At 36.2% G+C, this 23,261-nt stretch overlaps 4 long non-coding RNA genes across 4 annotated transcripts; all 4 read right to left on the bottom strand.

Annotated features, from left to right (window-relative positions):
• Window positions 1-2,989: 2,989 nt before the first annotated feature.
• LOC125260644 lies at window positions 2,990-3,958 on the bottom strand. Its single transcript, XR_007183092.1, has 2 exons — window positions 3,901-3,958; window positions 2,990-3,774 (listed from the first exon to the last, which is right to left on the bottom strand). It is a non-coding gene; the product is annotated as an uncharacterized LOC125260644 (long non-coding RNA).
• Window positions 3,959-4,090: 132 nt separating this feature from the next.
• LOC125260643 lies at window positions 4,091-5,041 on the bottom strand. Its single transcript, XR_007183091.1, has 3 exons — window positions 4,781-5,041; window positions 4,364-4,684; window positions 4,091-4,231 (listed from the first exon to the last, which is right to left on the bottom strand). It is a non-coding gene; the product is annotated as an uncharacterized LOC125260643 (long non-coding RNA).
• An 8,452-nt stretch (window positions 5,042-13,493) lies between these two features.
• LOC125260101 lies at window positions 13,494-16,338 on the bottom strand. Its single transcript, XR_007182972.1, has 2 exons — window positions 16,121-16,338; window positions 13,494-16,023 (listed from the first exon to the last, which is right to left on the bottom strand). It is a non-coding gene; the product is annotated as an uncharacterized LOC125260101 (long non-coding RNA).
• Window positions 16,339-19,804: 3,466 nt separating this feature from the next.
• LOC125260471 lies at window positions 19,805-21,656 on the bottom strand. The gene is made up of 3 exons (XR_007183050.1): window positions 21,510-21,656; window positions 21,015-21,399; window positions 19,805-20,880 (listed from the first exon to the last, which is right to left on the bottom strand). It is a non-coding gene; the product is annotated as an uncharacterized LOC125260471 (long non-coding RNA).
• Window positions 21,657-23,261: the final 1,605 nt, after the last annotated feature.

Here is a 23,261-nt window from a genome sequence, read left to right as displayed (position 1 = left end):
CTGCTCATGTGGTTTTTGTTGTACTAATGCATTACTATGCATTGACGTTCTTGAGCCAGTTTTTGTAGATCATGAGGAAGTGGTTTGCTTGCATGCAACTAAGAGTGGTGTCGTGTGATGATTAAGTGAGGAGACGTGTGCTTTAACTGTGATCTACTACACATCAGGTAGTAGGTCTGTTTTTGCCAAATAACCAAGTTCAGATAAATTATTTTCCCTTCTTTTATAAATACTACAAATATATCCATATCCTGAGGTACATCATAATGTGTTGATCTGATTGAAGATCAGAGCTGTAGAAGCATTTGTTCATCTCTGACACATCAAACCTGTAGCCTTTACAATACCATAAGTTGAATAACTGTGCTTCTTGAATATATAAAAAATGTAAATTATTAACATCTATACCAGCACATAAGTAAATATTAAAGGGGTGGTTCAATGCGATTTCACTTTTTTAACTTTAGTTAGTGTGTAATGTTGCTGCTTGAGCATAAACAGTATCTGCAAAGTTACAGCGCTGAAAGTTCAATGCAAACGGAGATATTGGCTGCGTCCGAAAACCTAGGTAGCTGTCTTGGTGCCTCGCTGTCTTATAAGAGAATGACTTGTAGGGCAGCGTTTGTGCATGAAGGTACCTCACGAAACTGATTTCGGACAGACTTCTGAGGCAGCGTAACAGTTTAATGATCTACAGCAAAATAGTGCCAGCTTTGGTGAGAACTAAACAAATATTTAATTATTACAGTAGTAATTTTCTCGATAGCAATGATATCAAAATTGAAATATGTTGGTCAAAATCGTACATTTATACACAAACTGAACAGCAAACGCAACTTTCGCACACCATCTTTATTTTTCTAGCTCAACTGTCACAGAATGGAAAGCACAGGATTGTGGGATATCAAAGGCAGCTAAGGATACATCTATGCTTCCTTCAAAAATCGATCTGAGGAAGGTATCTCATGAGACAGGAAGTGAAGCTAACATTGGATTCGGACGTGCCTTGATGCCTTACTACCTTGTCACTACCTTACTACATTTCAGAAATGTGTCCTCAGAAGGCAGCATTTTCCATTTCCATTTTCCAGCAATTTCATTTTCGGATGCAGCCATTGTCTTTTAAAGTTATGGCAGTTTATTGCCTACAAAAATGGGCGGTTTGGACTACTACGAGCTTCTTCCCGGGTTGGTGACATCATAAACCCTTGCTATTAACATAAACACGCCCCCGGGAACACGCAACAAAGTGGGCGAGGCCATGTGGTGCAGAAGAGTTGTGTACACCAGACGCGAGCGGCACGACGCGACGCATCAAAAGATATAGAACCCATTATAATAATAATCTGTGATATTTTCTACACTGGATGCGGCGCTGTAGACAGCTTCCAGAATCTACACGAGTTTAATGCTGGATTTACACAAAGACTTTTACTGAAAGATGAAGCAGTTCCCACTTTAAAAGCAGAAGCTGCTGTTTATTGGCTTCAAACTGTAAATACATTTTATTGTTTGTCTTTTAAACATAATGTTATAGTTCTGTTGCTATTTTTAATGCATCAAGGACATATACAAAGAGCAACTCGTTTTTGCTAGCCAGTTAACGTTAGCTAAATTCTAGTGCAACAAACTTCTATGTTCATAGACAAACAGTTGTTCATGCTATAAATTAAACGATACCTTTACAAAAATGCGACTACTTAGTCATGTGTTTGGCTACAGTAAAGCTTTAATCAGGATAAAACCGTATATTGAAAGCTAACAAACAGCAGTGACAGCATATCTAAACACTTTGACACAAATACTAAATGAAATACCACGCATAAACTTACCTTAAAAGACGCGATTGCAGAGGTTCTGCATTTTCCTCTTCATCTGGGTCTGATTCGGCTCAATTTGATACAGCAATATAGGCGCTATTATTTACATTTCGACCTAAGCGCGTAACAACGGATGGTAAGGGGCGTGGCGTTTCCGGACGCGTCAGCGAATCACGATACACTGGGCCAGTTACCAACCTGCTAACCAATCTGAGCACATTGCGTATTTTGGAGGGAGTGGCTTCATAGAAGCAGGAAGTCAAACGAACCTTTCATATGACAGTGGAAACAGAAGTGTAGAATAAAGATAAAATATATGAAAAATACAGCGTTTTCAAAAAAACGAAGCATTAAGACATGTTAAACTGTGCCCCAAAACACAATCAAGCCTAGAAAAAAAAACAACTGAACCACCCCTTTAACATAATTCTTGTAGTGAATGTGTAAATACACATTTTCATGAAATAAATTCAATCTGTATCAATCAGATTTTTGTGCGTGTACACTTTTAAATTTAAATACATTTGTATTGCATGAATATATGATGTCATCTTAAACTGTACACACTATAAATTAATGTGTATTGTTTGTTTAACTTTTATGATATATTACTCTGACAGTGAAGCTGATGACTGCATTTAACCAGTCAGATGAGAAAACACCAGTCAAACATTGACAAGAAAATATTTTAGGATACAAATTTATGCAAATATTTTTACACTTACAAATTTTTGCCCACTTACACTAAAATACAAAGAAATCTTAATCTTTTGCACTTGCAAAAGTAAGAAATAAATGTTTCATACAGTATCTCATCCAAAGATAGCGTGAACACTGTCCATTGACTGATTCATTAATATTGCACACATAACTGGAAACACCAATCATAGCCTGCCTCTACAATGTGGCACTTGTGTTTTTTGTTCATATTATGAACTGTACATGTGCTTAAGAAAAATCTGCATCTCACAGTTCAGCAGGTTCATTGGCTTTAAAGGCAAAGTTCACACTGTCAGTCAAATCTGATTATTTCTGTATCCGATTGGAATATGATCTAAATTAGTGTTATTACTATACCAAAATTTCATCAGTCGGTACCAATAACAGTCAAATTTCACAGTTCTTGGGACCAACTTTGCCACACACACACAAAAAAAATCAAAAATAGCTTTTAATTTGAATGCTTTTAATGACTATAAATAAATAGATGAAAACTTTGGTATGTAGCCTTTAAATACTGTTCAGTTAATAAGAAAACTTAGTAGAACAAGTAGAAGCTTTATTGCACTTCCACAGCAAGACTTAATGCACAGATCTTTTTTGATGTGGTTTTCACTGTCAAACAGATTCAATCCCACAATTTAATACAGTTGTCACTCCTGAAATTGAGATGTGTACTTAGTGACATGAAAAATAAGCTTAAATTTATATTATAAATGGGTTATACACAGAAAGAAAGCAAAGAGCGCAGCCTTTATAATCTATAAAGCTGACATCAATTGAGCCAAACTGAAGTGATATCAGCTTTTTAGATTATAAAGGCTGCGCTCTTACTTTTTTTTTTCCAAGTTCACACTTACTATATATATGATTGGATATGCATAAAAATCAGGTTTGGACTGACAGTTTGAACACAGCTTCAAGTGTTTGAAATAATATCCCCCCATACATGTTTGAGCGGATTTAACTGAAAGCAGCTTGATCTGACATTATCTTAAAATATGTCACTGCCATTGTTTCACCTCAAGATGCACACAGTGTTGTTTTTGTCTAAGTCACATTTGTAAAACCTAGTTAATAAATGTCCTAACTGAATGAAGGCTTAATCTAAACCCTGTCTGTGAAACCAGGCCTGCGTGTTGTAATACACTGTGAGCAGATCTTCAGATGTTTTCTCCACTATTCATGGAGATTGCTATTGCTTTCCCAATTCTTTCTTTTGCACACACTGGATCTGTAAAGAAAACAGAAAACTCCTTAGTGAGGCACAACATGGCAAAGTGAAACATCCTTTATGGAAAATGTCATTCGACACATCAAAAGACCTGAAACATTCACACACAAGTGAAAGGCTTCATACTTGGAGACAGCAGAGGTTTCTGTGGCTTCAACATCCGCTGCTGACTCATGTTTCTGAAAGTCAAAAACACAATTACAAGTCAACTAAATAAAACTAAACTAAACTCTAAACTAAATAAAAAGCTGCTGTTGCTGAATATGGAAATGATCATATATTTATCGATAAAAGAATAAACATAAGCAGTACTTGCCCTCCGGCATTTACAGAAGTAAACAACCTCCTGAGATGACGAGAGGAATTAATGCACAAAGCCAGAGGAGTTGAGACAAGTTGTTGAGAGGTTTTGGGGTGGAGGAGTGTTCTGGCGTTATAGTGGAGGAAAATGCTGCTTCTGTAGGACACAACAAAAACAGAAAATGATAAAGGGTTATACACTGCAAATCAAATGACTCTGACCATCACATAAACCTGATTCTAGTACATTACAGGCAAACAGGCAAACTATAGTAACACACTCACTCACCATTGACAACAAGCGTAGCATTCACCTCAGATGTGTACTTTTCAAAGAAGACTTCTGCTGTATAGAGTCCAGAGTTTCTGGAGATGCTGACATTCTGAATGGTTACAGACAAGCGTCTTTTCTCGACCAGCAGTGAAACTCCAGCTGGAGGGGTTTCTTCATGGTTCCAAGGCTGCTGAGCGACAACAACGGGCTGTTCATGGTTGTCTTGTTTAAAAGTAATCCTCACTTCTTTTGCTTTCTCCTCTTTATCTATGTCAAAGTATATTGTAATATTCTGTCCTTCGGTTGCTTCGAACTTCAACCCAGCAACAATCAGAGCTGGAAAAAAGAACCACTGCATTAGAAAAACAGAAACTGACAGTACTGTATCTTTTGGTTATAAGAGTATCCGGCCATTGAAATCAATCTACCTACCCGAAAGAAGTGCCAAACTGATAGTGACAATGGTTTTCATCTTTAAGATTAAAATTCCGGAAAATGACCAAGATTAGCTCTGAAAAATTCTGACCGTGACCGTCTTTTGTAGCTATGCAGACCGCATTCATACATTCATTAAGTTAAATCTATGTAAAGTCCAGTTCAATGAAGAAATAGTGGCTGCAAGCTGTCACAGACTGAACTGAACTACATGCTTCCCACAACCATATGGGCTTGGCTCACTGATGTCAAATCATCACAGCCAATTGCTAGGTTCTAACCAGTTCTCTGGGGTGGGGGGTGGAGTCTGGGTCGAGCTCCACCCATTTGGCTCTTAAATACTTGGACATGAAATCTTGGGTTTGGGTATTTCACAATAAGTTTCTTTCCTACACAGAATCTCATGATGACAGAGAAAACTAAACAAAAAACAGTTGTTATAATATAAGACTATGATTTAAAAAAAAAAAAAAAAAAAACCCTAGCTTACTTATCTCTGTTTTAAGCTGCGTTCACGTCACCTCGTATTTACCGGAATCTTGAAATGACAACACGTGACGTTATATTCGGAGCTGTTCACGTCCTTTTGGTCCTTGAACTGGGAATTATGCGTTTCCATGGCAGCACTGTCGACGCCTAAATGAATCTACAGCTGTCAGGTGGTACAGCGCGGCCACGTGGTATATCTGGGAGCTTTCAGAAAACTCCCAGCTTACAAGCTGTAATTACGAGCTCTACGAGGACGTGAACGCTTTTTACAAGCTAGAATCTCGTAACTACAGGAATTACGAGGCCACGTGAACGCACCTTTATTCTTATCATTTGTCTATTTCCTAGTAATTTACTCTTGCACCTGATCCTGCTGTTATAATGTAATGCTGTTTTGTTGTCGCCATGTTTTTACAAGAGATTGTTCAATTAGTTTAAAAAAATAAAAAACACTTAAAGGGTTAGTTCACCCAAAAATGAAAATTCTGTCATTTATTACTCACCCTCATGCCGTTTCACACCCATAAGACGTTCGTTAATCTTCTGAACACAAATTAAGATATTTTTGATGAAATCTGATGGCTCAGTGAGGCCTTCATAGGGAGCAATGACATTTCCTCTCTCAAGATCCATTAATGTACTAAAAACATATTTAAATCAGTTCATGTGAGTACAGTGGTTCAATATTAATATTATAAAGCGACGAGAATATTTTTGGTGCGCAAAAAAAAAAAAAAAACTTACATAGTGATGGCCGATTTCAAAAACTGCTTCAGAAAGCATCGGAGCATTGTGAATCGGTGAGTCGAATCTGCAGTTTGTGCTAACTTTAACTTGGAGTGGGAGAGCTGTAGAGCTGTAAAGTCCCACCCCAGGTAGTAAAAAGAACCAATCAGAGATGAGGCTCTCCAAGTTGAAGTTAGTGTAACCCCTCCGGTTCTACTATCACTGCTCCGAGTGGGATTTGAACCGACTCCCATGCTAATGTGGACGCTAAAGACCACAGCCTTTAGTGTCAGTCGCTAATGTGCCTCTTGAGACCAGGGGAGTGAGGTTTTACTTGCACAGCTCTTAAATAACTGGCCTCTTTACACCTAAACCTCACTCCCATCCGGCTCATGGCACCAATGTAACTGGTCTCTTATCGTCTTTGCATTGTGTCAATAAAGCTTGTGATTCATCAATTTATTCACTGAGAAATCACTGATAACATGTATTATTAATATGATATATTAACACACAAAACACACTCACTGATCGCCACCTAGTGGTGTAATGCTGTAACCTACAGAAAGAGTCACTGAATTCATCTTTTTATTGAATGTGGATTCAACATATTTGATTAACTGGGATAATCAATGTCCCTGCAGTGTGCTTTTACAGATAACGTAGGAATAGTCAGTGGGTGTAAGAAAATAAGAAAATGTAAGCGTCTACAATTTATAATTTATAGGAAGAAGTGCCAGATGAGATTTGAATAATAGCCTACTTAGCTATTAGAGCTGGATCAGTTTATTCAGGCAATTTGATGTTACCTCCTTGGCAGATGATAGCAAGGCCTGGGAAACTCATGGAAATGAATAAAAACTTAAAAAGTCATAATTGAATTTAATTCTAAAATATTAGCTCCAATATATTATATTAGTTTTTAAACAACAACCAAAAGTGAAAATTATTTTTTTCAAATGTGAAGGAACCCTGTAGACCCTGTGTTTTATCTTAGTTTTAAAGTTTAAAGTAGAATTTAAAACTTTTATTTTGTAGAGAAACATGGTCTCTGTGAACCCATGAATCACGATCGCCCCCCAGCGGTGAATCATTGAACAGGCGTCTATGGTTTTTACCTTATCTATCTCTGATCAGTTTTATACATTTGTAGACTTTTTAATGAGACGTTTAGTATAATTAAAGGGAATAATAGTAGTTAAGTCTCTTATTGTCCTGTAGCTATCCATAGAACAAACCAAACACGCACTGAAAATGTATGAAACAGGGTGGAGCTACGGGTGGGCCTGGGCCCACCCAGATTGACAGCTTGCCCACCCAGTCAGATCCAGGGAAATAGATATATATTTAAAAAATATATACATATAGTTCTAACGTTTAACAATTCTTCAATAACTTTTTTAACTTTGATTTTTTTCCCCCCTGCATTAAAACGCTTAATAAGAATATGCTAATTCGTCTCTTCTTCAGTTACGTCACACGCCAGTATAGTTATGTTCTTCGCGCAAATATCCAGATTTCAACCAGCAGCGCCCTTTTTATGTTAAAAAATGGCTAACTCGCTATATATGGTGCATTTAATAAAGGAAAACGACTTGACAAAGATGACAGGACGTCGTAACAACTTTTATCGTTTGAACGAGAACTAACAGATTCCTAAAAGAACGATATCAACATCTTCAATTCAAAACCCAGCCGACTCTGAATTGTTTAGAACAGCCACATCAGCCATACAAGGTAAGCTATAGGTGTTTAGTCTGGCCCGCCGTGGCATGATAATCATAATGCAATATTTTTTGTATGTTATTTGAGAGCAAGGGGTTTTCTGAAATGTTTTAATATAATATTTGACCTGATCCAGCAAAATGAGTCACAGTGATCAAATCAATTGATTTTGGTATCAATGGAAAGATGAGACAATAAGCTTTAAAATGATATCCTAGTCAAAGTCATACCTTGAATGGTTTTAAAGATATACCCATTTGAATTATGGTCGTCTGCCCTCTTTTTCCATTTGAAAACCTGAGAAAATAGCTTTTAAAGTTTTTTGCCCATTTTTTGTTGATATCTTTCAAAATCCATTGTATTTAAAGGGATAAACTATTTATTTTACAGCTTAATTTGACCAAAGACATTTTTATATATATAAATGCTATTAAACCAGGCTGAAGCTCAAATTATTTTAAAGTATTTATTTGAATTAATATTTCATAAGGCACTTTTACAAAGATTTACTAAAATCAGAAAGATTGAAGGGTTTAGGCAGTGCCTCCTCAAAAAAAAAAAACAGGATGAGAAAATAATCCATATTACATATAAAACAACACAAATATTACAAATTATGACATTAAAAAGAGCGCAAGTCACGCGTATTTCTTAAGGAACACTGCCCAACAGCGACACCCGCCGCAAGTAAAGTTACACAGAGGAGTCATCCTTTACAGTCTATGGAGTCATGCCACCCTTTCCTCTCATAGGAAACCATATAAAATCATCAGACCCCCGGCGTGCGGTGGGTTTTGTGGGGGGTAATTGAGAATGAATGGGGGACAGTCACGTGAGAGGAGGCAATGTCTCCATCGCGCTATGATTGGATGTAATTGGTTATGATTGGATATGATTGGTTTGTGCGATAAATCCCGCCTCTCGTTGACTTGCGCATTACGCGCGTCAGTTTGACTGAATAAATGATGGCGTCAATCGGAAGACTAATTGAAAAGTAAGTAAACAGATCACAGTTAGATATCACTGCTTTATGTCAAGTCAAAATCAAACTTGAAATGGACTGAAAGCATGATGACTGCGGGGTTTATAGTGCAACCATGCAGCTTGGTGAAATTAAAAATACAATTCGTGTCTGTGACAGACGGTGTTAATGGAGCATGACTGATGATCCAAAATATCCTAGGTTGACAATTAAAAAGAAAAACCGCAATACACAAATAAAATATATTGTTTGAATTATTATTGCATTTAGTTATTATTTTGGAATGAATGTAGAAATGCTTAAAACACTAACTTGATGAGATTGACTTGGTTTTGATAAATAGAACATTACATTGTTAATGTAAAATTACAAAATAGAATTGTCTTTGGTTTATTGTACTGTAAAGTACAATACTTGTATGTACTGTAAAGTAATGTTCATTTAACAAGGAAGATGTGTCAACTTTAAGAGTAATGCACATGAATTTACATTCATAAAAAATTCATTAAAAAAATGCGCCTCATTTCAGAACACCACTGCACGCCACTGGTTTACGTTAGTGTGCTGGTGGCCGTTAGAGTTGCCATGGCAACCGGGAAAACATTCAAGCTGCTGGAGAGGACAGCGTTGACATTTCAGTTTTATAGCAATAAAGTTCAACAACTGCGTCAGATTGGTTAAGTAACATTACCTACAGTCTACTTTAAGTACTTTTAATATTTTTACCTCTGTGATTATATGGTATCTTTCTTTGATCGTCTGAAATATATGTTAGCAAAATGTTATGCTAGCATAGCATATGTTTTTAATAATACTGCGTGTAAACGTCTTGAATGCTTTTATTTTATGTTGCTGTAGGCTATATGTTTTTATTTATAGTTTGGGTGTATTTTATTATTGTTATTTGGATTTTTGTTCATGTTCTGTGTGTTTTTCAAAATAAATGGATTGAATTCATTTTGAGCTCTGCCAGGGGCAGATCTAGAAAATTATTTATAAGGTTGCAGAGGGGTGGCATGAGGTCTATGAGGGGTGGCAACACCAAAGCAAGTGCCCATGCATAGTTTTTGGAGATTTATGGCCTGACATACACAATTGTGTTCACAAACATTGCATTACCAAAATAAATAACAAGATTTCAGTATCCATCATGGCACCAAGTAAAGGCACTATATGAAAAACATCAACAGATTTAAAATGAGTCTGACCTTGTATCACTAAAGGAGATGAGCAGTTTTATTAATATTACACAGGTTACTTCGATGGCATAAATCACATGTTTTAGTGCAAGTTAAAGAACAACAAAAACTTGTTTTTTGCAAACAATTTTTGAGTTTCTGTTATTAACAGAGGTGGGAATGTGTGTGTTCACCCAGAACAGCCTATCAACTACATACTCTAGCAACACCCCAGCAATTGCAGCAAGAGCCTAACAACCACCCAGAATCTCCTAGCAACCACCTAGCAACACTTTAGCAATCACCCAGAACATCTATATTCTGGCCTAACAAACTATTTATGTTTTTTAAACAAGACTTTAAGTTGGCTTTATGACAAGCCAGCATAAATTTGTCTTTCATTAAAAAAATCTAGTTGAAATGAAACAATTCAACATTTTCTTACAACTATAAACACAATCTCAAAACTATTCACCAACTTGTACAAACCTCAAACTTCCAGGTCAAAATAAAATGTTTTAGTCAAAAACTTATTCTTGTCTGACAAAATCAAACTTTGGCCTCAGATGACACACAAAACTTAACAAATACACAGACTACTGCACTGCCCAGTGAACACTAGTGAGATCAATTCATGTAACACTGTAACAGAAATACCGCTTACTGGGATTCGGGAATTATTTTGCAGCTCACGGTCTACTACACTATACCAAAAAAAAAAAAAAAATTACAGATACAGTAAAATACAGCAATGATTTTTTCAGCAATCTTTCTTTTTTCATTTTACTATTGTAAAGTGATCTGGCAGTAGATATTTATGAACTTATGCAGCACAATACAGTATACTGTCAATTACAGTACAACTAAATTCAGCATCCTCTGCACATTTGGCCAAATTTTATTGCAGTATGTAAGGTACTATAGCAGTGTATTGGTCTTCGAACACAAGACAGTCATTTCTCAGTTCTGCAAAATACAATATAACAAATGGCTACAGAGAAAGTTGACAATCACAAGTTTGAGGGTGTACAACGTGCTACAGTTTACTGTACATAGTTAAATTTCCCTCATCTAAAGTACTGGAACTGTGTAAGTTTAAAACCCCTGTAAATATTCATTCAGCTCTCTCTCAGATTTTGACTGGTGTGTGTCATCAGTATTGCTACCTAATGTAGTCATTGTTAAACGTTTTGAGAAATGTGCGAATGGTTTGGGAAACTGGGCCAACTGGATCACTTATAATGTGTTAGCAATCGAGAAAAGATAAAATATGTGAGTACATGTGAGTACAGTGGTTCAATATTAATATTATAAAGCGACGAGAATATTTTTGGTGCGCCAAAAAAACTAAATAAGAACTTATATAGTGATGGCCAATTTCAAAACACTGCTTCAGGAAGTGTGACCAGAGCAGTATCTTCTGGTGAGATTCAGATAATAATGACTACGCCACCCTGGGCTTTACACCCAAGGAAATAGTGAAAAAGGACACAGGTGAAAAAGGTTTGGTGTTGCAATGAAAAGAGAGACGTGTTGTCCAATTTAAAACAACAAACTTTTATTAATAAAGAAAATGAATCAACCCAGAATCATCAAATTCATCATATAAAATGATAAGTTTATTATAACAATATTAAAACTCACAGAGATAAAAGAACATTTCTCTGAACGTCTGCAAAGGGCCTACTCACAACCAATGAGAAAAACTAAAGAAAAATTGGACCTTCCCCACCAAAATATATTTTTTAACAAACAAATTAATTACTAAAATAACTACAAGGCTAAAGCTTACCTTAGGGGTGGCAAACTAGCAGAAAGAAAGTGTGCTCTCAACCACACGTGCACAAAGCAAACAATAGGAAGAGGTGCTCACAACCTGGTGCTCCAAACTCACAATCGTGTGCTCCACCCAGGTGACTAGCCTCCCCCTCAGCACACTCAGCCTTGGCTCAAACTAGAAAAAAAGGGAAAAAAATTAGTGGGTCCAGTACAATATCAAATTAATTGTTCCACGTAAGGAAAAGGCCATACAATAAATACCAAGTTGACGATGGAATACAGCTACAGCAACAACTTCAAAGAACAAAACAAAACTATAAACACTAAATCAAAGGCACGGGATCAGGAACATTATGAGCACAAATGATCGCCTTGCACGTGTTTCCGCTTTCCATATTCTTCAAAAAGCTTACGCTGTATGCCCTATGCTTTCCCTATTCTAAAAACGAAACTGGCGCCGCGCTCATTACGCATTTTAGAAAAAAAATATCATTTCATTCAATTATAGCTATTGTTATTACTGTTATAATGGCATCAAAACATTTATTATGAATTATAGTACATTCATTAAACTTTATTATGGCTCAGCATTTTGTTTTCATCATTTATTAAATTCAGATCCATCACAGTAGCCACCTACTGATCACATTACAGACAGCGCTATATTTCTGCCAAGGACAATGCTTTGGAAATGTCACACAAAAAACAATTGCAATAACACAGACTGTATTTCTTATAGTAAATACATATAGAAAGTGATAACCCTGTCAAAATCAGCTCTGCTTAAATGCTTTGGTATAACCACACAAAAAAAAACAATTTATGGCATCTAAAGGTAAATTCTTGTGACGTGATAATCCTGTTCTAATTCACTCACTTGTTGCATAATAAGTTTTTACTGTATTGATGCATTACCACAGGACGTTTTTGTTGTAACCATGACCAGTTATCATTAGGGAGTGGTGCTTGCTTGCTTGTAAGAGTTTCCAAAGTGCTTTCCAGAGGTTGAGAAAGTGGTGTCACGCAATGCTTATGTGAAGAGGTGTGTGCTTTACCCGTGTAATCTCTCTTGATGTCAACTACACATCAGGTAGTTGGTCAGTTTTTGCCAAATAACCAAATTCAGATAAATTATTTCCCTTCTTTTGTAAGTACTGCAAGTATGCATATTCTAACATTAATCATAATGCATTGATCTGATTGAAGATCAGAGCTGTAGAAGCATTTGTTCATCTCTGACACATCAAACCTGTAGCCTCAACAACACAGTTTTGTATAAATGTTCTTCTTGAAACGATTAAAAATATAAATTACTAGCATCCATACCAGCACACAAATAATTATTAACAACATAATTCTTGTTGAATGTGTAAATACACATTTTCATGAAATAAATTTAACCTGTATTGCTTCAAGTCTGATTTTTGTGCATGTTCACTTTTAAATTTAAACATGTGTATTATACAGTATGAATAAAAGCTGTCATCTTAAACTGTACACACAATTAATTAATGTGTATTATTTAACATTTATGACATATTACTCTGGCACCAGTGTTGGGGAAAGTTACTTTTAAAAGTAATGCATTACAATATTGCGTTACTCCCTAATGGCATTACTTGCATTACATTACTTTTTCTCACTGGGGCGGGATTTGCTTGTTTGTTTTTTAACAACAAAAAAATTATATTTTCTACATTTTTGCAAATGTTAAGGCCTTTTCACTCCAAGAGTGAAATTAATAAGCTTCAGGCTGAAGGAAATGCATGTTTACACCTAAATGTGAAAATGTAACTTGCGTTACTGTCAGGAAATGAACACAGACAGAGGATCCAAGTGCAAGTATAACAATATTTATTGACAGAATTCGCTGTACAATAACTTCACTCCAAATGGACAGTCAATGCAGAGACTGAGGCGTGCAGAGTGGTGACGAGCAGGGTGGCGCAGGGCTGCAACGGGTATCAGAGACCAAGGATAATCCAGCCCAGAAAGCAGGGCACACGACGACAGTCCAGAGATCCGAGAACCAGGGAGAGACAACAGAGAGCACGACACCGGGACAACCTGCAACGAACTGACAAAGACGACATGTAGCCACGCACATTAAATAACACGCATAAACAAGACACGGCTGGCAGCAGATCACAATCAGACCATAATGGGTGACGCCCACACAATCATTCACTCACACACATACACACACAACAAACACACGAGGGCGAGTAAATGAATCCATGAACCGTGACAGTTACTTATTTGAAAAAGTAACATATTTTGTTGTAAATTGAAAAAGTAATGTGTTACTTTACAACTTACTTGAAAAAAAGTAATCTGATCACGTAACTCAAGTTACTTGTAACCAGGGATGTGGGAACTATATTGTGGGGGGGGGGGGGGGGTGTTAGTGTAGGCCTATAGTAGGCTGTGTTATGTATCCTGATTGACTTTATGATTAGTTAAATCTGTTTTGCACATGCATCGCCACAGAGTTAACCATTTCAGACAGTACAGGACAGCCTCTGTCTCGTTCACTTCACGTCTGTGGGCGTTACGCACAGCTCAGTGTGGCCCAGGCACGGCGCCATGATTCCAGTTTTGGATGGGCCAGACCAATTGTGGGTGGGCCTTAAATTAAAAATGTTAAATAAAAAAAAAAAAAAAAAACGTTATCCAATCACTGCTTAACCTAATAAAAAATATTGACTAATATAGCCTACTGTTATATTATCTGTGCGTATACATAATATAGATTTTAATAGCTTGATGTTCTTTAAATATTTTGTTGCATTGTTAAAAGTTTCGGTGCATAGGACAGACCTATCCGCGATCGCTCTCCATGGTTCTGACCAAAGAAGAGCGCTTTGGAATCTCCAAAGAGATCCAAAGATGAAATGCATCATACCTGGGCTGCGTTTCCCGATAACATTGTCTCTTAGCGCGCTACGAAGACTCTTAAGGTATAACTTAACTAAAGATATACTACCACTAAAGGTATATCATTGCTAGGCGTCTTCAGGGCTATCATCCACTCGCGAGGCATAGGCGCTGAAAGGCAGAGGCGCTGGCGCCCTCCTAGCAACGGCGCTGTTTTTGGTAAAACATGATTTTGACGACTTCATTAAGTTTTGTTTTATAGAAAACTCTTTTTAAAAGATATTCGTTTTGTATAAATTGTATCTTAATTTTGATCAATGTTTTATCAATCAATTGTCCGTATTTAATAAATAAGAAGCAAATATATAGCAGACAATGTAATAACCTTAGTGTAATTGACAGAATTACTAAAAAATATTTTGCTACCTAAAAGTTAAAGATTTTTTTGTGTCACGCATGCATGCATGTCTATTTCCCTCATATTAAATATAAAACGCATGTGGACTGATATTTTTCCAATGTCTGGACTTTATTAATGGAGTATATGAACAGACGTTTCAATATATTGGTATTAAATGCATTTTCTGAGAATTTATATTTCAAGTTTTTACTGCAAATGTCGAAATGCGCGCTCTTTGGTCCATCAGTGCTTGGGTCACTGATCACATTAGAATAAAATATCTCATAATAAAATACAATTGACTGATTTATGAATGTATATGTGTTAGCTATCGCATGAAATATCTGATATTCCGATTGTCAAATAGGCCTACATGCAAGTGGAAGTGTATTGTTGTTTAAACACCTTTATAACGATCGCGTTAGTTGAGCTGTATGCGCGATATAATTTTATGACACAAAATTTTGAAATGTAGGCTTAAATCAAACACATTTTAATTCAGATTCTGTATTGGAAGAATGTAATAAATGTAACAGGGGGGGCGGTCAGAAATGGTTCAATATGAAATGGCGACTGAAACGCAGCCCACTAAGATTACATACAGGGCTCGACATTAAGGGTATCCACGGGCATTAAAAAGCAGTAAAAGTCATTAAATGGATTTTATGAAAATTAAGGCCTTAAATGGCATTAAAAAGCATAAAATTTTATTTCTACAGGCATTAAATTTTTTAGATAATTTTGAAGAAAAATAATAGCCTACTACCAGTTTATATCGAATATAGCCTAAATTATTAATAACTTTGATTTGCTAGCTGTTTTAACTGAAAGCAACTTGGTCTTAAAAAAAATGTCACTGCCACTGCCATTGTTTCGTCTCAAGATGCACGCAGTATTATTTTTGTCCAAGACACATTTGTAAAACCTAGTTAAGTGTCCTAATTGTCCGTCTGTGAAACTGACCCTACGTGTTTTAAAACTCTTGGATATCTGTGAGCAGAGCTTTAGCATTTTCTCCACAACTGCAACTGCTACACAATCATTACAATTGTTTTTCAAATTCTTTCATTTGGAGACACTGGATCTGTAAAGAAAACAACAGAAAACTGTCATTAGTGAGGCACAACATGACAAAGTGAAACATGCTTTACGGAAAAAGTCAATGTGACGCATCAAAAGACCTGAAATGTTCACACAGAAGCTTAATTTGGAGACGTCAGAGGTTTCTGTGGCTCCTTTAACATCTGGGTTCAGAAAGTCAACACAAACACAATTACAAGCAAAGTCCCTTTAAGACAAGTCATTTCACTTGGCGGCCATCTTTGAAACGCCTCTCGGGCATCCTGGGCATCCATGCAGCTCCTATCTCTTTGAATGGGGAAACATCAAATTCTCCAAAGTTGTTTGCCAAGCTTTCAATTAAATTTCATATTTGAAATCACCAATGAATTCTGACAACAACTGTCTCATAATTTTTTTTCCAAACGCTCGAATCATGACAAAAAAAAGCTGGATCAAGCTAATGCGCATGCGCAGACCTAAATGCGCGTCTCTTCTGCCATGTTTCAGAGGCCCGCGTCTGACTGTTTCTATAGAAACCGGTGATTCTAACGGCCGCTGAAGTGACGCGATGAATTTACCAGTCGGCGATTGGCTCTTATTTTGAAGGCGGGACTTATTCTGCCATATTGCGCGTTACACTTTCTCCCATTCAAAACAATACGAGTGACATGTCTTGTGTTATTCTATAGTCTTTGTTCATGATAACCAAATAAAAAGGTACTGTTGACACTGTTGCCATGGAAACAATGGCAAATATCAGAATCTGCATCAGTATTTTGCACTTTTGTAGATCTCTAGTGGATCAATTCCTTTCACTGCTGTAATTGTCTAAACTTGTTAAATCATCTAAAAATCAACATGTTAGTAAAGTCACCTTTATTCCTCTTCTGAATATTATTAACCCTCATGCACTGTTATCCAAAAATCAGACTATATGAGGAAAAAAAAAATTAAATCATGTACAAATAATTAACTTTTAATATCAATACTTCACACATTACAAAGAATAAATATCTGAACTTCTGATTTATAAAAATGTTTTTAAAAGGATTAGCTCACTTCTGAATGAAATTTTCTGATAATTTACATTCCAGGATTTTTCTATATATAGTGGACTTCACTGGGGTTCAGCGGGTTGAAGGTCCAAATGTCAGTTTCAGTGCAGCTTCAAAGAGCTCTACATGATCCCAGACGAGGAATAAGAGTCTTATCTAGAGAAACCATCGGACATTTTCTAAAAAAAAAAGAAGTAAATTATATACTTTTTAACCACAAATGCTCGTCTTATAGCTCTGCGATGCGCCACGCATTACGTTTTGGAAAGGTCATGCATGATGTAGGAGGTCAGTGTTTACAAAGTGAACATGCAAAGACTATGGCCCAATCCCAATTCTATTTTATACCCCTTCCCCTTCCCCTTACCCCTTCCCCTTGAAACAGAGTGTCAAGGGGTAGGGCTGAAAATATTCCCCTAAGAAATGGGACACCACTACTAGACCGTTACACGTCATCATAAGTCGTCGCTAGCTCCTACGTCATAGATGCGCCGTTTATCACACAAGATGCCATCGATAGCTGTAGTGATCTCTGTTGCTTGGGCGACAGCTATTTTTACTATTAGTGCACATATCTCACAGTAATCAGGCACAAGCAACATAACAGATGACTCACTCCCAAAGTTGTTTTGCTGTGTATTTCGATTTCAAGAAACGCTGCTTGTTTTCTGCACGAAAACGTATGAGCCTGCGTGTTTCCTCAGGAATCCCTACATACAATACTGATGAATAAGCACGCAAACTGAATGCACTTTTTGTTTCTATCATGTAACGTACACGTATTTATGGATGTAACCACAACAAAACAATACATTAATCAGGCATGCAGCAAAAGACAAGTTAGCTGCCACCGGATTTGAATTTATGTTGTCAAATCAACGCGGGTTTCAATAAAATATAAAAAAATATGTTGTGGAACTATCATAAAGTAAAAAACATTAGCAAACTTTTTTCATAGCGATTTTAACAAATCTTTTTTCGGAGAACATAACCGTATACATGAACTCAAGATTAAAGGTAACATAAAACAAGTGATTATTTATTACTAAAATACTGTTTACCGTAAGAAAATACTTACATTTATTGGTCTCTCTGCTCGCTCGGTCGGCCATGTTGGAAATTTATCATACCCCTTCGTCTGAAGTGTGGTCCCGAAAAATCTTCGTTTGAAGGGCTACCTGGCCCTTTCCCCTACCCCTTCCCCTCCAACCAAATGAGAATTGGAACACCCCTTCACGTGAACGCGCGAAACAAAGGGGAAGGGGAAAGGGGAAGGGGTAAGGGGTAAAATTGGGATTGGGCCCAAGTCAAACGCCCTTTAGAAAAAAAAGGTAAAACAACGATGTCAGACGATTTTTGAAGTTGGAGAAAATGAAATGGAGTTTTTTCGCCCTACCACGGTACTTCTGTCTACGTCATGCGTGACCTTTTCAATGTAATGCAGTGCAAGACAAGCATTTGTGGATAAAAAGTATATAAATTTTTATTATTTTTAGAAAATGTCCGATGGTTTCTCTAGATAAGACTCTTATTCCTTGTCTGGGATCATGTAGAGCTCTTTGAAGCTTCACTGAAACTGACATTTGGACCTTCAACCCGTTGAACTCCAGTGAAGTCCACTATATGGAGAAAAATCCTGGAATGTTTTCCTCAAAAACCTTCATTTATTTTTAACTGAAGAAAGAAAGACATAAGAGCTCTTGAAGAGCTCTGACATACAACACATTGTTTTGTATTTTGGGTCTGTATAGTTGATTTTGAATGGCTGTCTATATGTGTCAAATTGACCCACGAACAGTATGAACGTATAAAATTTCTGTATGCACATTTCATAACACATCAGCATATTGAAACTTTGCATGCATGTTCATGACCCTAAATGAGAAGAAGTCACAAAATTTAGAGAAAAACAATATACACTACCGCTCAAAAGTTTGGGATCGGTAAGATTTTTAATATTTTTAAAAGAAGTTTCGTCTGCTCACCAAGGCTGCATTTATTTAATTAAAAATACAGTAAAAACAGTAATATTGTGAAATATTACAATTTAAAATAACTGTTCAATAACTATTTGAATATATTTTGCGAAGTAATTTATTTCTGTGATCAAAGCTGAATTTTCAGCATCATTACTCCAGTCTTCAGTGTCACATGATCCTTCAGAAATCATTCTAATATGATGATTTGCTGCTCAAGAAACATTTCTGATTATTATCAATGTTGAAAACAGTTTCTAATTTATTTTTTCAGGATTCTTTGATGAATAGAAAGTTCAAAAGAACAGCATTTATCTGAAATACAAAGCTTTTGTAACATTTTACACTACCGTTCAAAAGTTTGGGGTCAGTAAGAACTTTTATTTTTATTTTTTTGAAAAGAAATTAAAGAAATTAATATTTTTTTCAGCAAGGATGCATTAAATCAATCAAAACTGACAGTAAAGATATTTATAATGTTACAAAAGCTTTTCAGATTAATGCTGTTCTTTTGAACTTTCTATTCATCAAAGAATCCTGAAAAAAATATTGTACACAAATGTTTTGTACAATTGTACACAATCAATGTTTCTTGAGCAGCAAATTGACATATTAGAATGATTTCTGAAGGATCATGTGACACTGAAGACTAAATTAAAAGGAATAAATTACATTTTAAAATATTTTCAAATAGAAACGTTATTTAAATTGTAATAATATTTCACAATATTACTGTTTTTACAGTATTTTTAATTAAATAAATGCAGCCTTGGTGAGCAGATGAAACTTCTCTTAAAAACATTAAAAATCTTACCGATCCCAAATTTTTGAATGGTAGTGTAGTATAGATAGTATTTCAGATAGATTTAAAAAAGAAATTATGGCTAATTTTTACCATATGTGGCTGACAAAATATTTTTTTGTATTGAAATAAGTGAGGAAAATTGCCCTGCGAACAACACTAAAGTAACCAAAATATTCTTCAAAAAGCTTACGCCTTCCCTATTCAACTTACGAAACTGACACATCGCCGTTTTCTTCCTCTATAATTTAAATACGGAAGGCGGTCTGGCGGAAGCTAGATATTTTACTTCATAACTTGTTAAATATGGATTTTTTTTTTTACACAAATGCATCGCATCGCTTTAAAAGAACTTTAATAACCCCCAGAGCCGTGTGGAATATGTTCATGAAGGATGGAGACCTTTCTTCAGCTCACTCTCGTTTGATCCCGTTCACTGCCATTATAAAGCTCAGATGCGTCTGAATATTTATTAATATTTCTCAGATTGTGTTCATCAGAAAGAAGTCATAGACACCTAGGATGGCATGAGGGTGAGTAAAGCTTGGGCTAATTTTCATTTGAAAGTGAACTAATCCTTTAAAAGATCAGTGTCACTTTAATATTCCAATATTTATTCGACACATAAGCAACAGCAGCCATGCTTAGGATTGTATTTGAGTCACTCTTACTGATCTACAAGTGCTCATGAGGACACTTAAAACTGTCCTGGTTTAGCAGATACTTTTAGATCAAATTAGGAGTGACACGCCGATCATTTTTAAGAGCTGCTCCTAAACTTCCATGTTAGAAGAAACTTTTAGCTGAAATGTTTTGTCAAATATGGACTTAGATGATTAGAATCACAGCAATGATCATATTATAAGATTTATAATATACAGAATAAATGTAAGTAATACTTGCCCTCATGCATTTACAGAAGTAAAGGACCCCTGAGATGAAAATGACTAGAGGAATTAATACATATAGCCAGAGGACGTCAGAGGAGTTGGGAGGTTTTGGGGTGGAGGTGTGTGGTGGAGCTTTAGTGGAGGAAAATGATGCTTCTGTAAGAGGAACATAAAATGATAGAGGGTTATCCATCGCAAATCAAATGACCCTGACCATCACACAAACCTGATTATAGTACATCTCAGAAAAACACACATAACAGACAAATTATAGTAACACACTCACTCACCTTTGACAACAAGTGTAGCTTTCACCTCATACATCTTCTTTCCAAAGAATATATATGAAATATATATGAAATTACAGACTTTCTACTGATGGTTGATACATCTTCTTTCCAAAGAAGGCTCATGCTGTATAGAGTCCTGAGCTGGAGATGCTGACATGTTGAATGGTTACAGACACGCGTCCTTTCTCGACCAGCAGTGAAAATCGAGCTGGAGGTTTATCATCATAGATCCAAGGTCGCCGAGCGTTAACAACGGGCTTTTCCTTGTTGTCTTGTCTAAAAGTAATCCTCACTTCGTCTGCTTTCTCCACTTCATCGATGTCGAAGGATATTGTAACATTCTGTCCCTTGGTGGTCTCGAACCTCGATCCAGCAACGATCAGAGCTGGAAATAAGAACCACTGCGTTAGAATAATGACTTATAAACTGACAGTACCGTTTCTTTTGGTTATACGAGTATCCGCCCATTAGCCAAAAAATCATCACTCTACCTACCTAAAAAAAGTGGCAAATTGATAGTGAATTCTTGTATTCGAAATGCGTAACCCATAATAATCAAGTTTGTTGTAAAGCATTGGGCTGAGGAGCTCCGTGACCGTCTTTGCCAGCTAAGCAGACCACTCTAACATGTTAACAGCTCGTTTTTCTTCTGCTTATGAGATCTGCCAGTGTTGCAACCATACACGTGACGATTTCCATTAATTGAGTAAAGTAAAATCCACTTCCATATATAGAGTTTTGCAGCTTGCGGGCTTCTCAAAGCACTGAATGATGTCACACAAATGATCTGTACTTTCCCTCAACCGTTTTTCTGGGGTAGAGCCTGGGTCATTCTTCCCATTTTCTTTCCCTCGTTTTAATGTATTTCAATAAAGAATAAAGAAAGTTTTTATTTATATTTTATTACAGGGGTACAGTTAGGGTTGTGTATCTATAATAACGTATAACGTAGGCTATGTGGCCAAAACCAAACTGGGCGGAAATTACTTTTAATTTTAAAAGAAAAACCTGCTTGTTTACTTGTTAACAATTTAGACGGTTGATGTGAACTTATTGCACAGTTTCTTAATCAGTAATAGGGAATATATTAGTCTGCGTAAACGTGAACAGATTCACACTTAGATTAAAGGTCATTTTTGTATTATCGAAATATCTACTGCATTTCTTAATGTAACCGATTACTATTAATCTGTTACACTAAGAAATGCAGTAGATATTTCGATAATACAAAAATGACCTTTAATCTAAGTGTGAACAGATTTACACTTAGATTAAAGGTAAAATTCCAAGGGCTAAATATCATGTTATTTGGGCTTGCTTCAACCCGCGGACATGAAAAACAACCCACGGCAACAGTGTAAAAGTAGCCTAGCCCAGTTTCGCAGGAAAAATGCAGACTTGGCAACAATGTTTGGTTCATTAATTCACTCATTCATTCACTCACTCACTCACACACTTTTTACTCAATTTGAAGGTCTCCCCTCCCCCAGTTTTTAAAGTTTAAAACCAGCAGATCATATAGAGAAACACTTTGTCCATACCACCCCGTCACATCAGTTACCACCCCGTCACAGGGTCATATTGTTAAAGGTTTATGGAAAGAAAATGAAATATTACATAAATTAATGTTTAATGATGTTCTTGTTGTGTGGACTGATCAGATAAATGTAACTTTATTTGTATTTTTTAAGTACAAACAATGAGGCCATTGAAAGGTCAAAAGGTCAATTTCAAGATTAAAAATCTAAAAATAAGAAATATATATGAAATTACAGACTTTCTACTGATGGTTTCCAAAAAAAGGGACATTTTTCTATTATTAGGAAAACATTAGATTTTAAAAATCTATTTCTTGTTTTACTACTCCAATGGACAAAGCTGAAATTGCTGAAATTGCGGCATCTGCAGCCACGGACTTTCTCTGGCAGCTGTCGCTGTTTGTGACACCTGCCGCTGATCATTAATTCGGTGTAATATTTTCACTTTAAAACTACGTTTGAAGAAATTAATATTAAGCTGCTATATACACAGGACTGTCATTACATTATATAGCTACCATAAGTCATATACACACGCAGTAATTTCAGCGTGCTCTGATAGCAACTGCAGCGTCAGAAAAGGCCTACATAACAAAATTAATGATAAATGCTTACAAATGACAGTCATGTGATATATAATGCTATTTTGTTGCAATGTAGCCTTTTAAAATTAGAAGAATATCCGTGGCTGCTGGAAATGCCACCTGAA

This window comes from Megalobrama amblycephala, linkage group LG24 (assembly GCF_018812025.1).
Source record: "Megalobrama amblycephala isolate DHTTF-2021 linkage group LG24, ASM1881202v1, whole genome shotgun sequence".
Lineage (NCBI taxonomy): Eukaryota > Metazoa > Chordata > Actinopteri > Cypriniformes > Xenocyprididae > Megalobrama > Megalobrama amblycephala.
The sequence above is the reverse complement of the archived record's forward strand: the minus strand, read 5'-3'. Positions and strand labels throughout refer to the sequence as shown.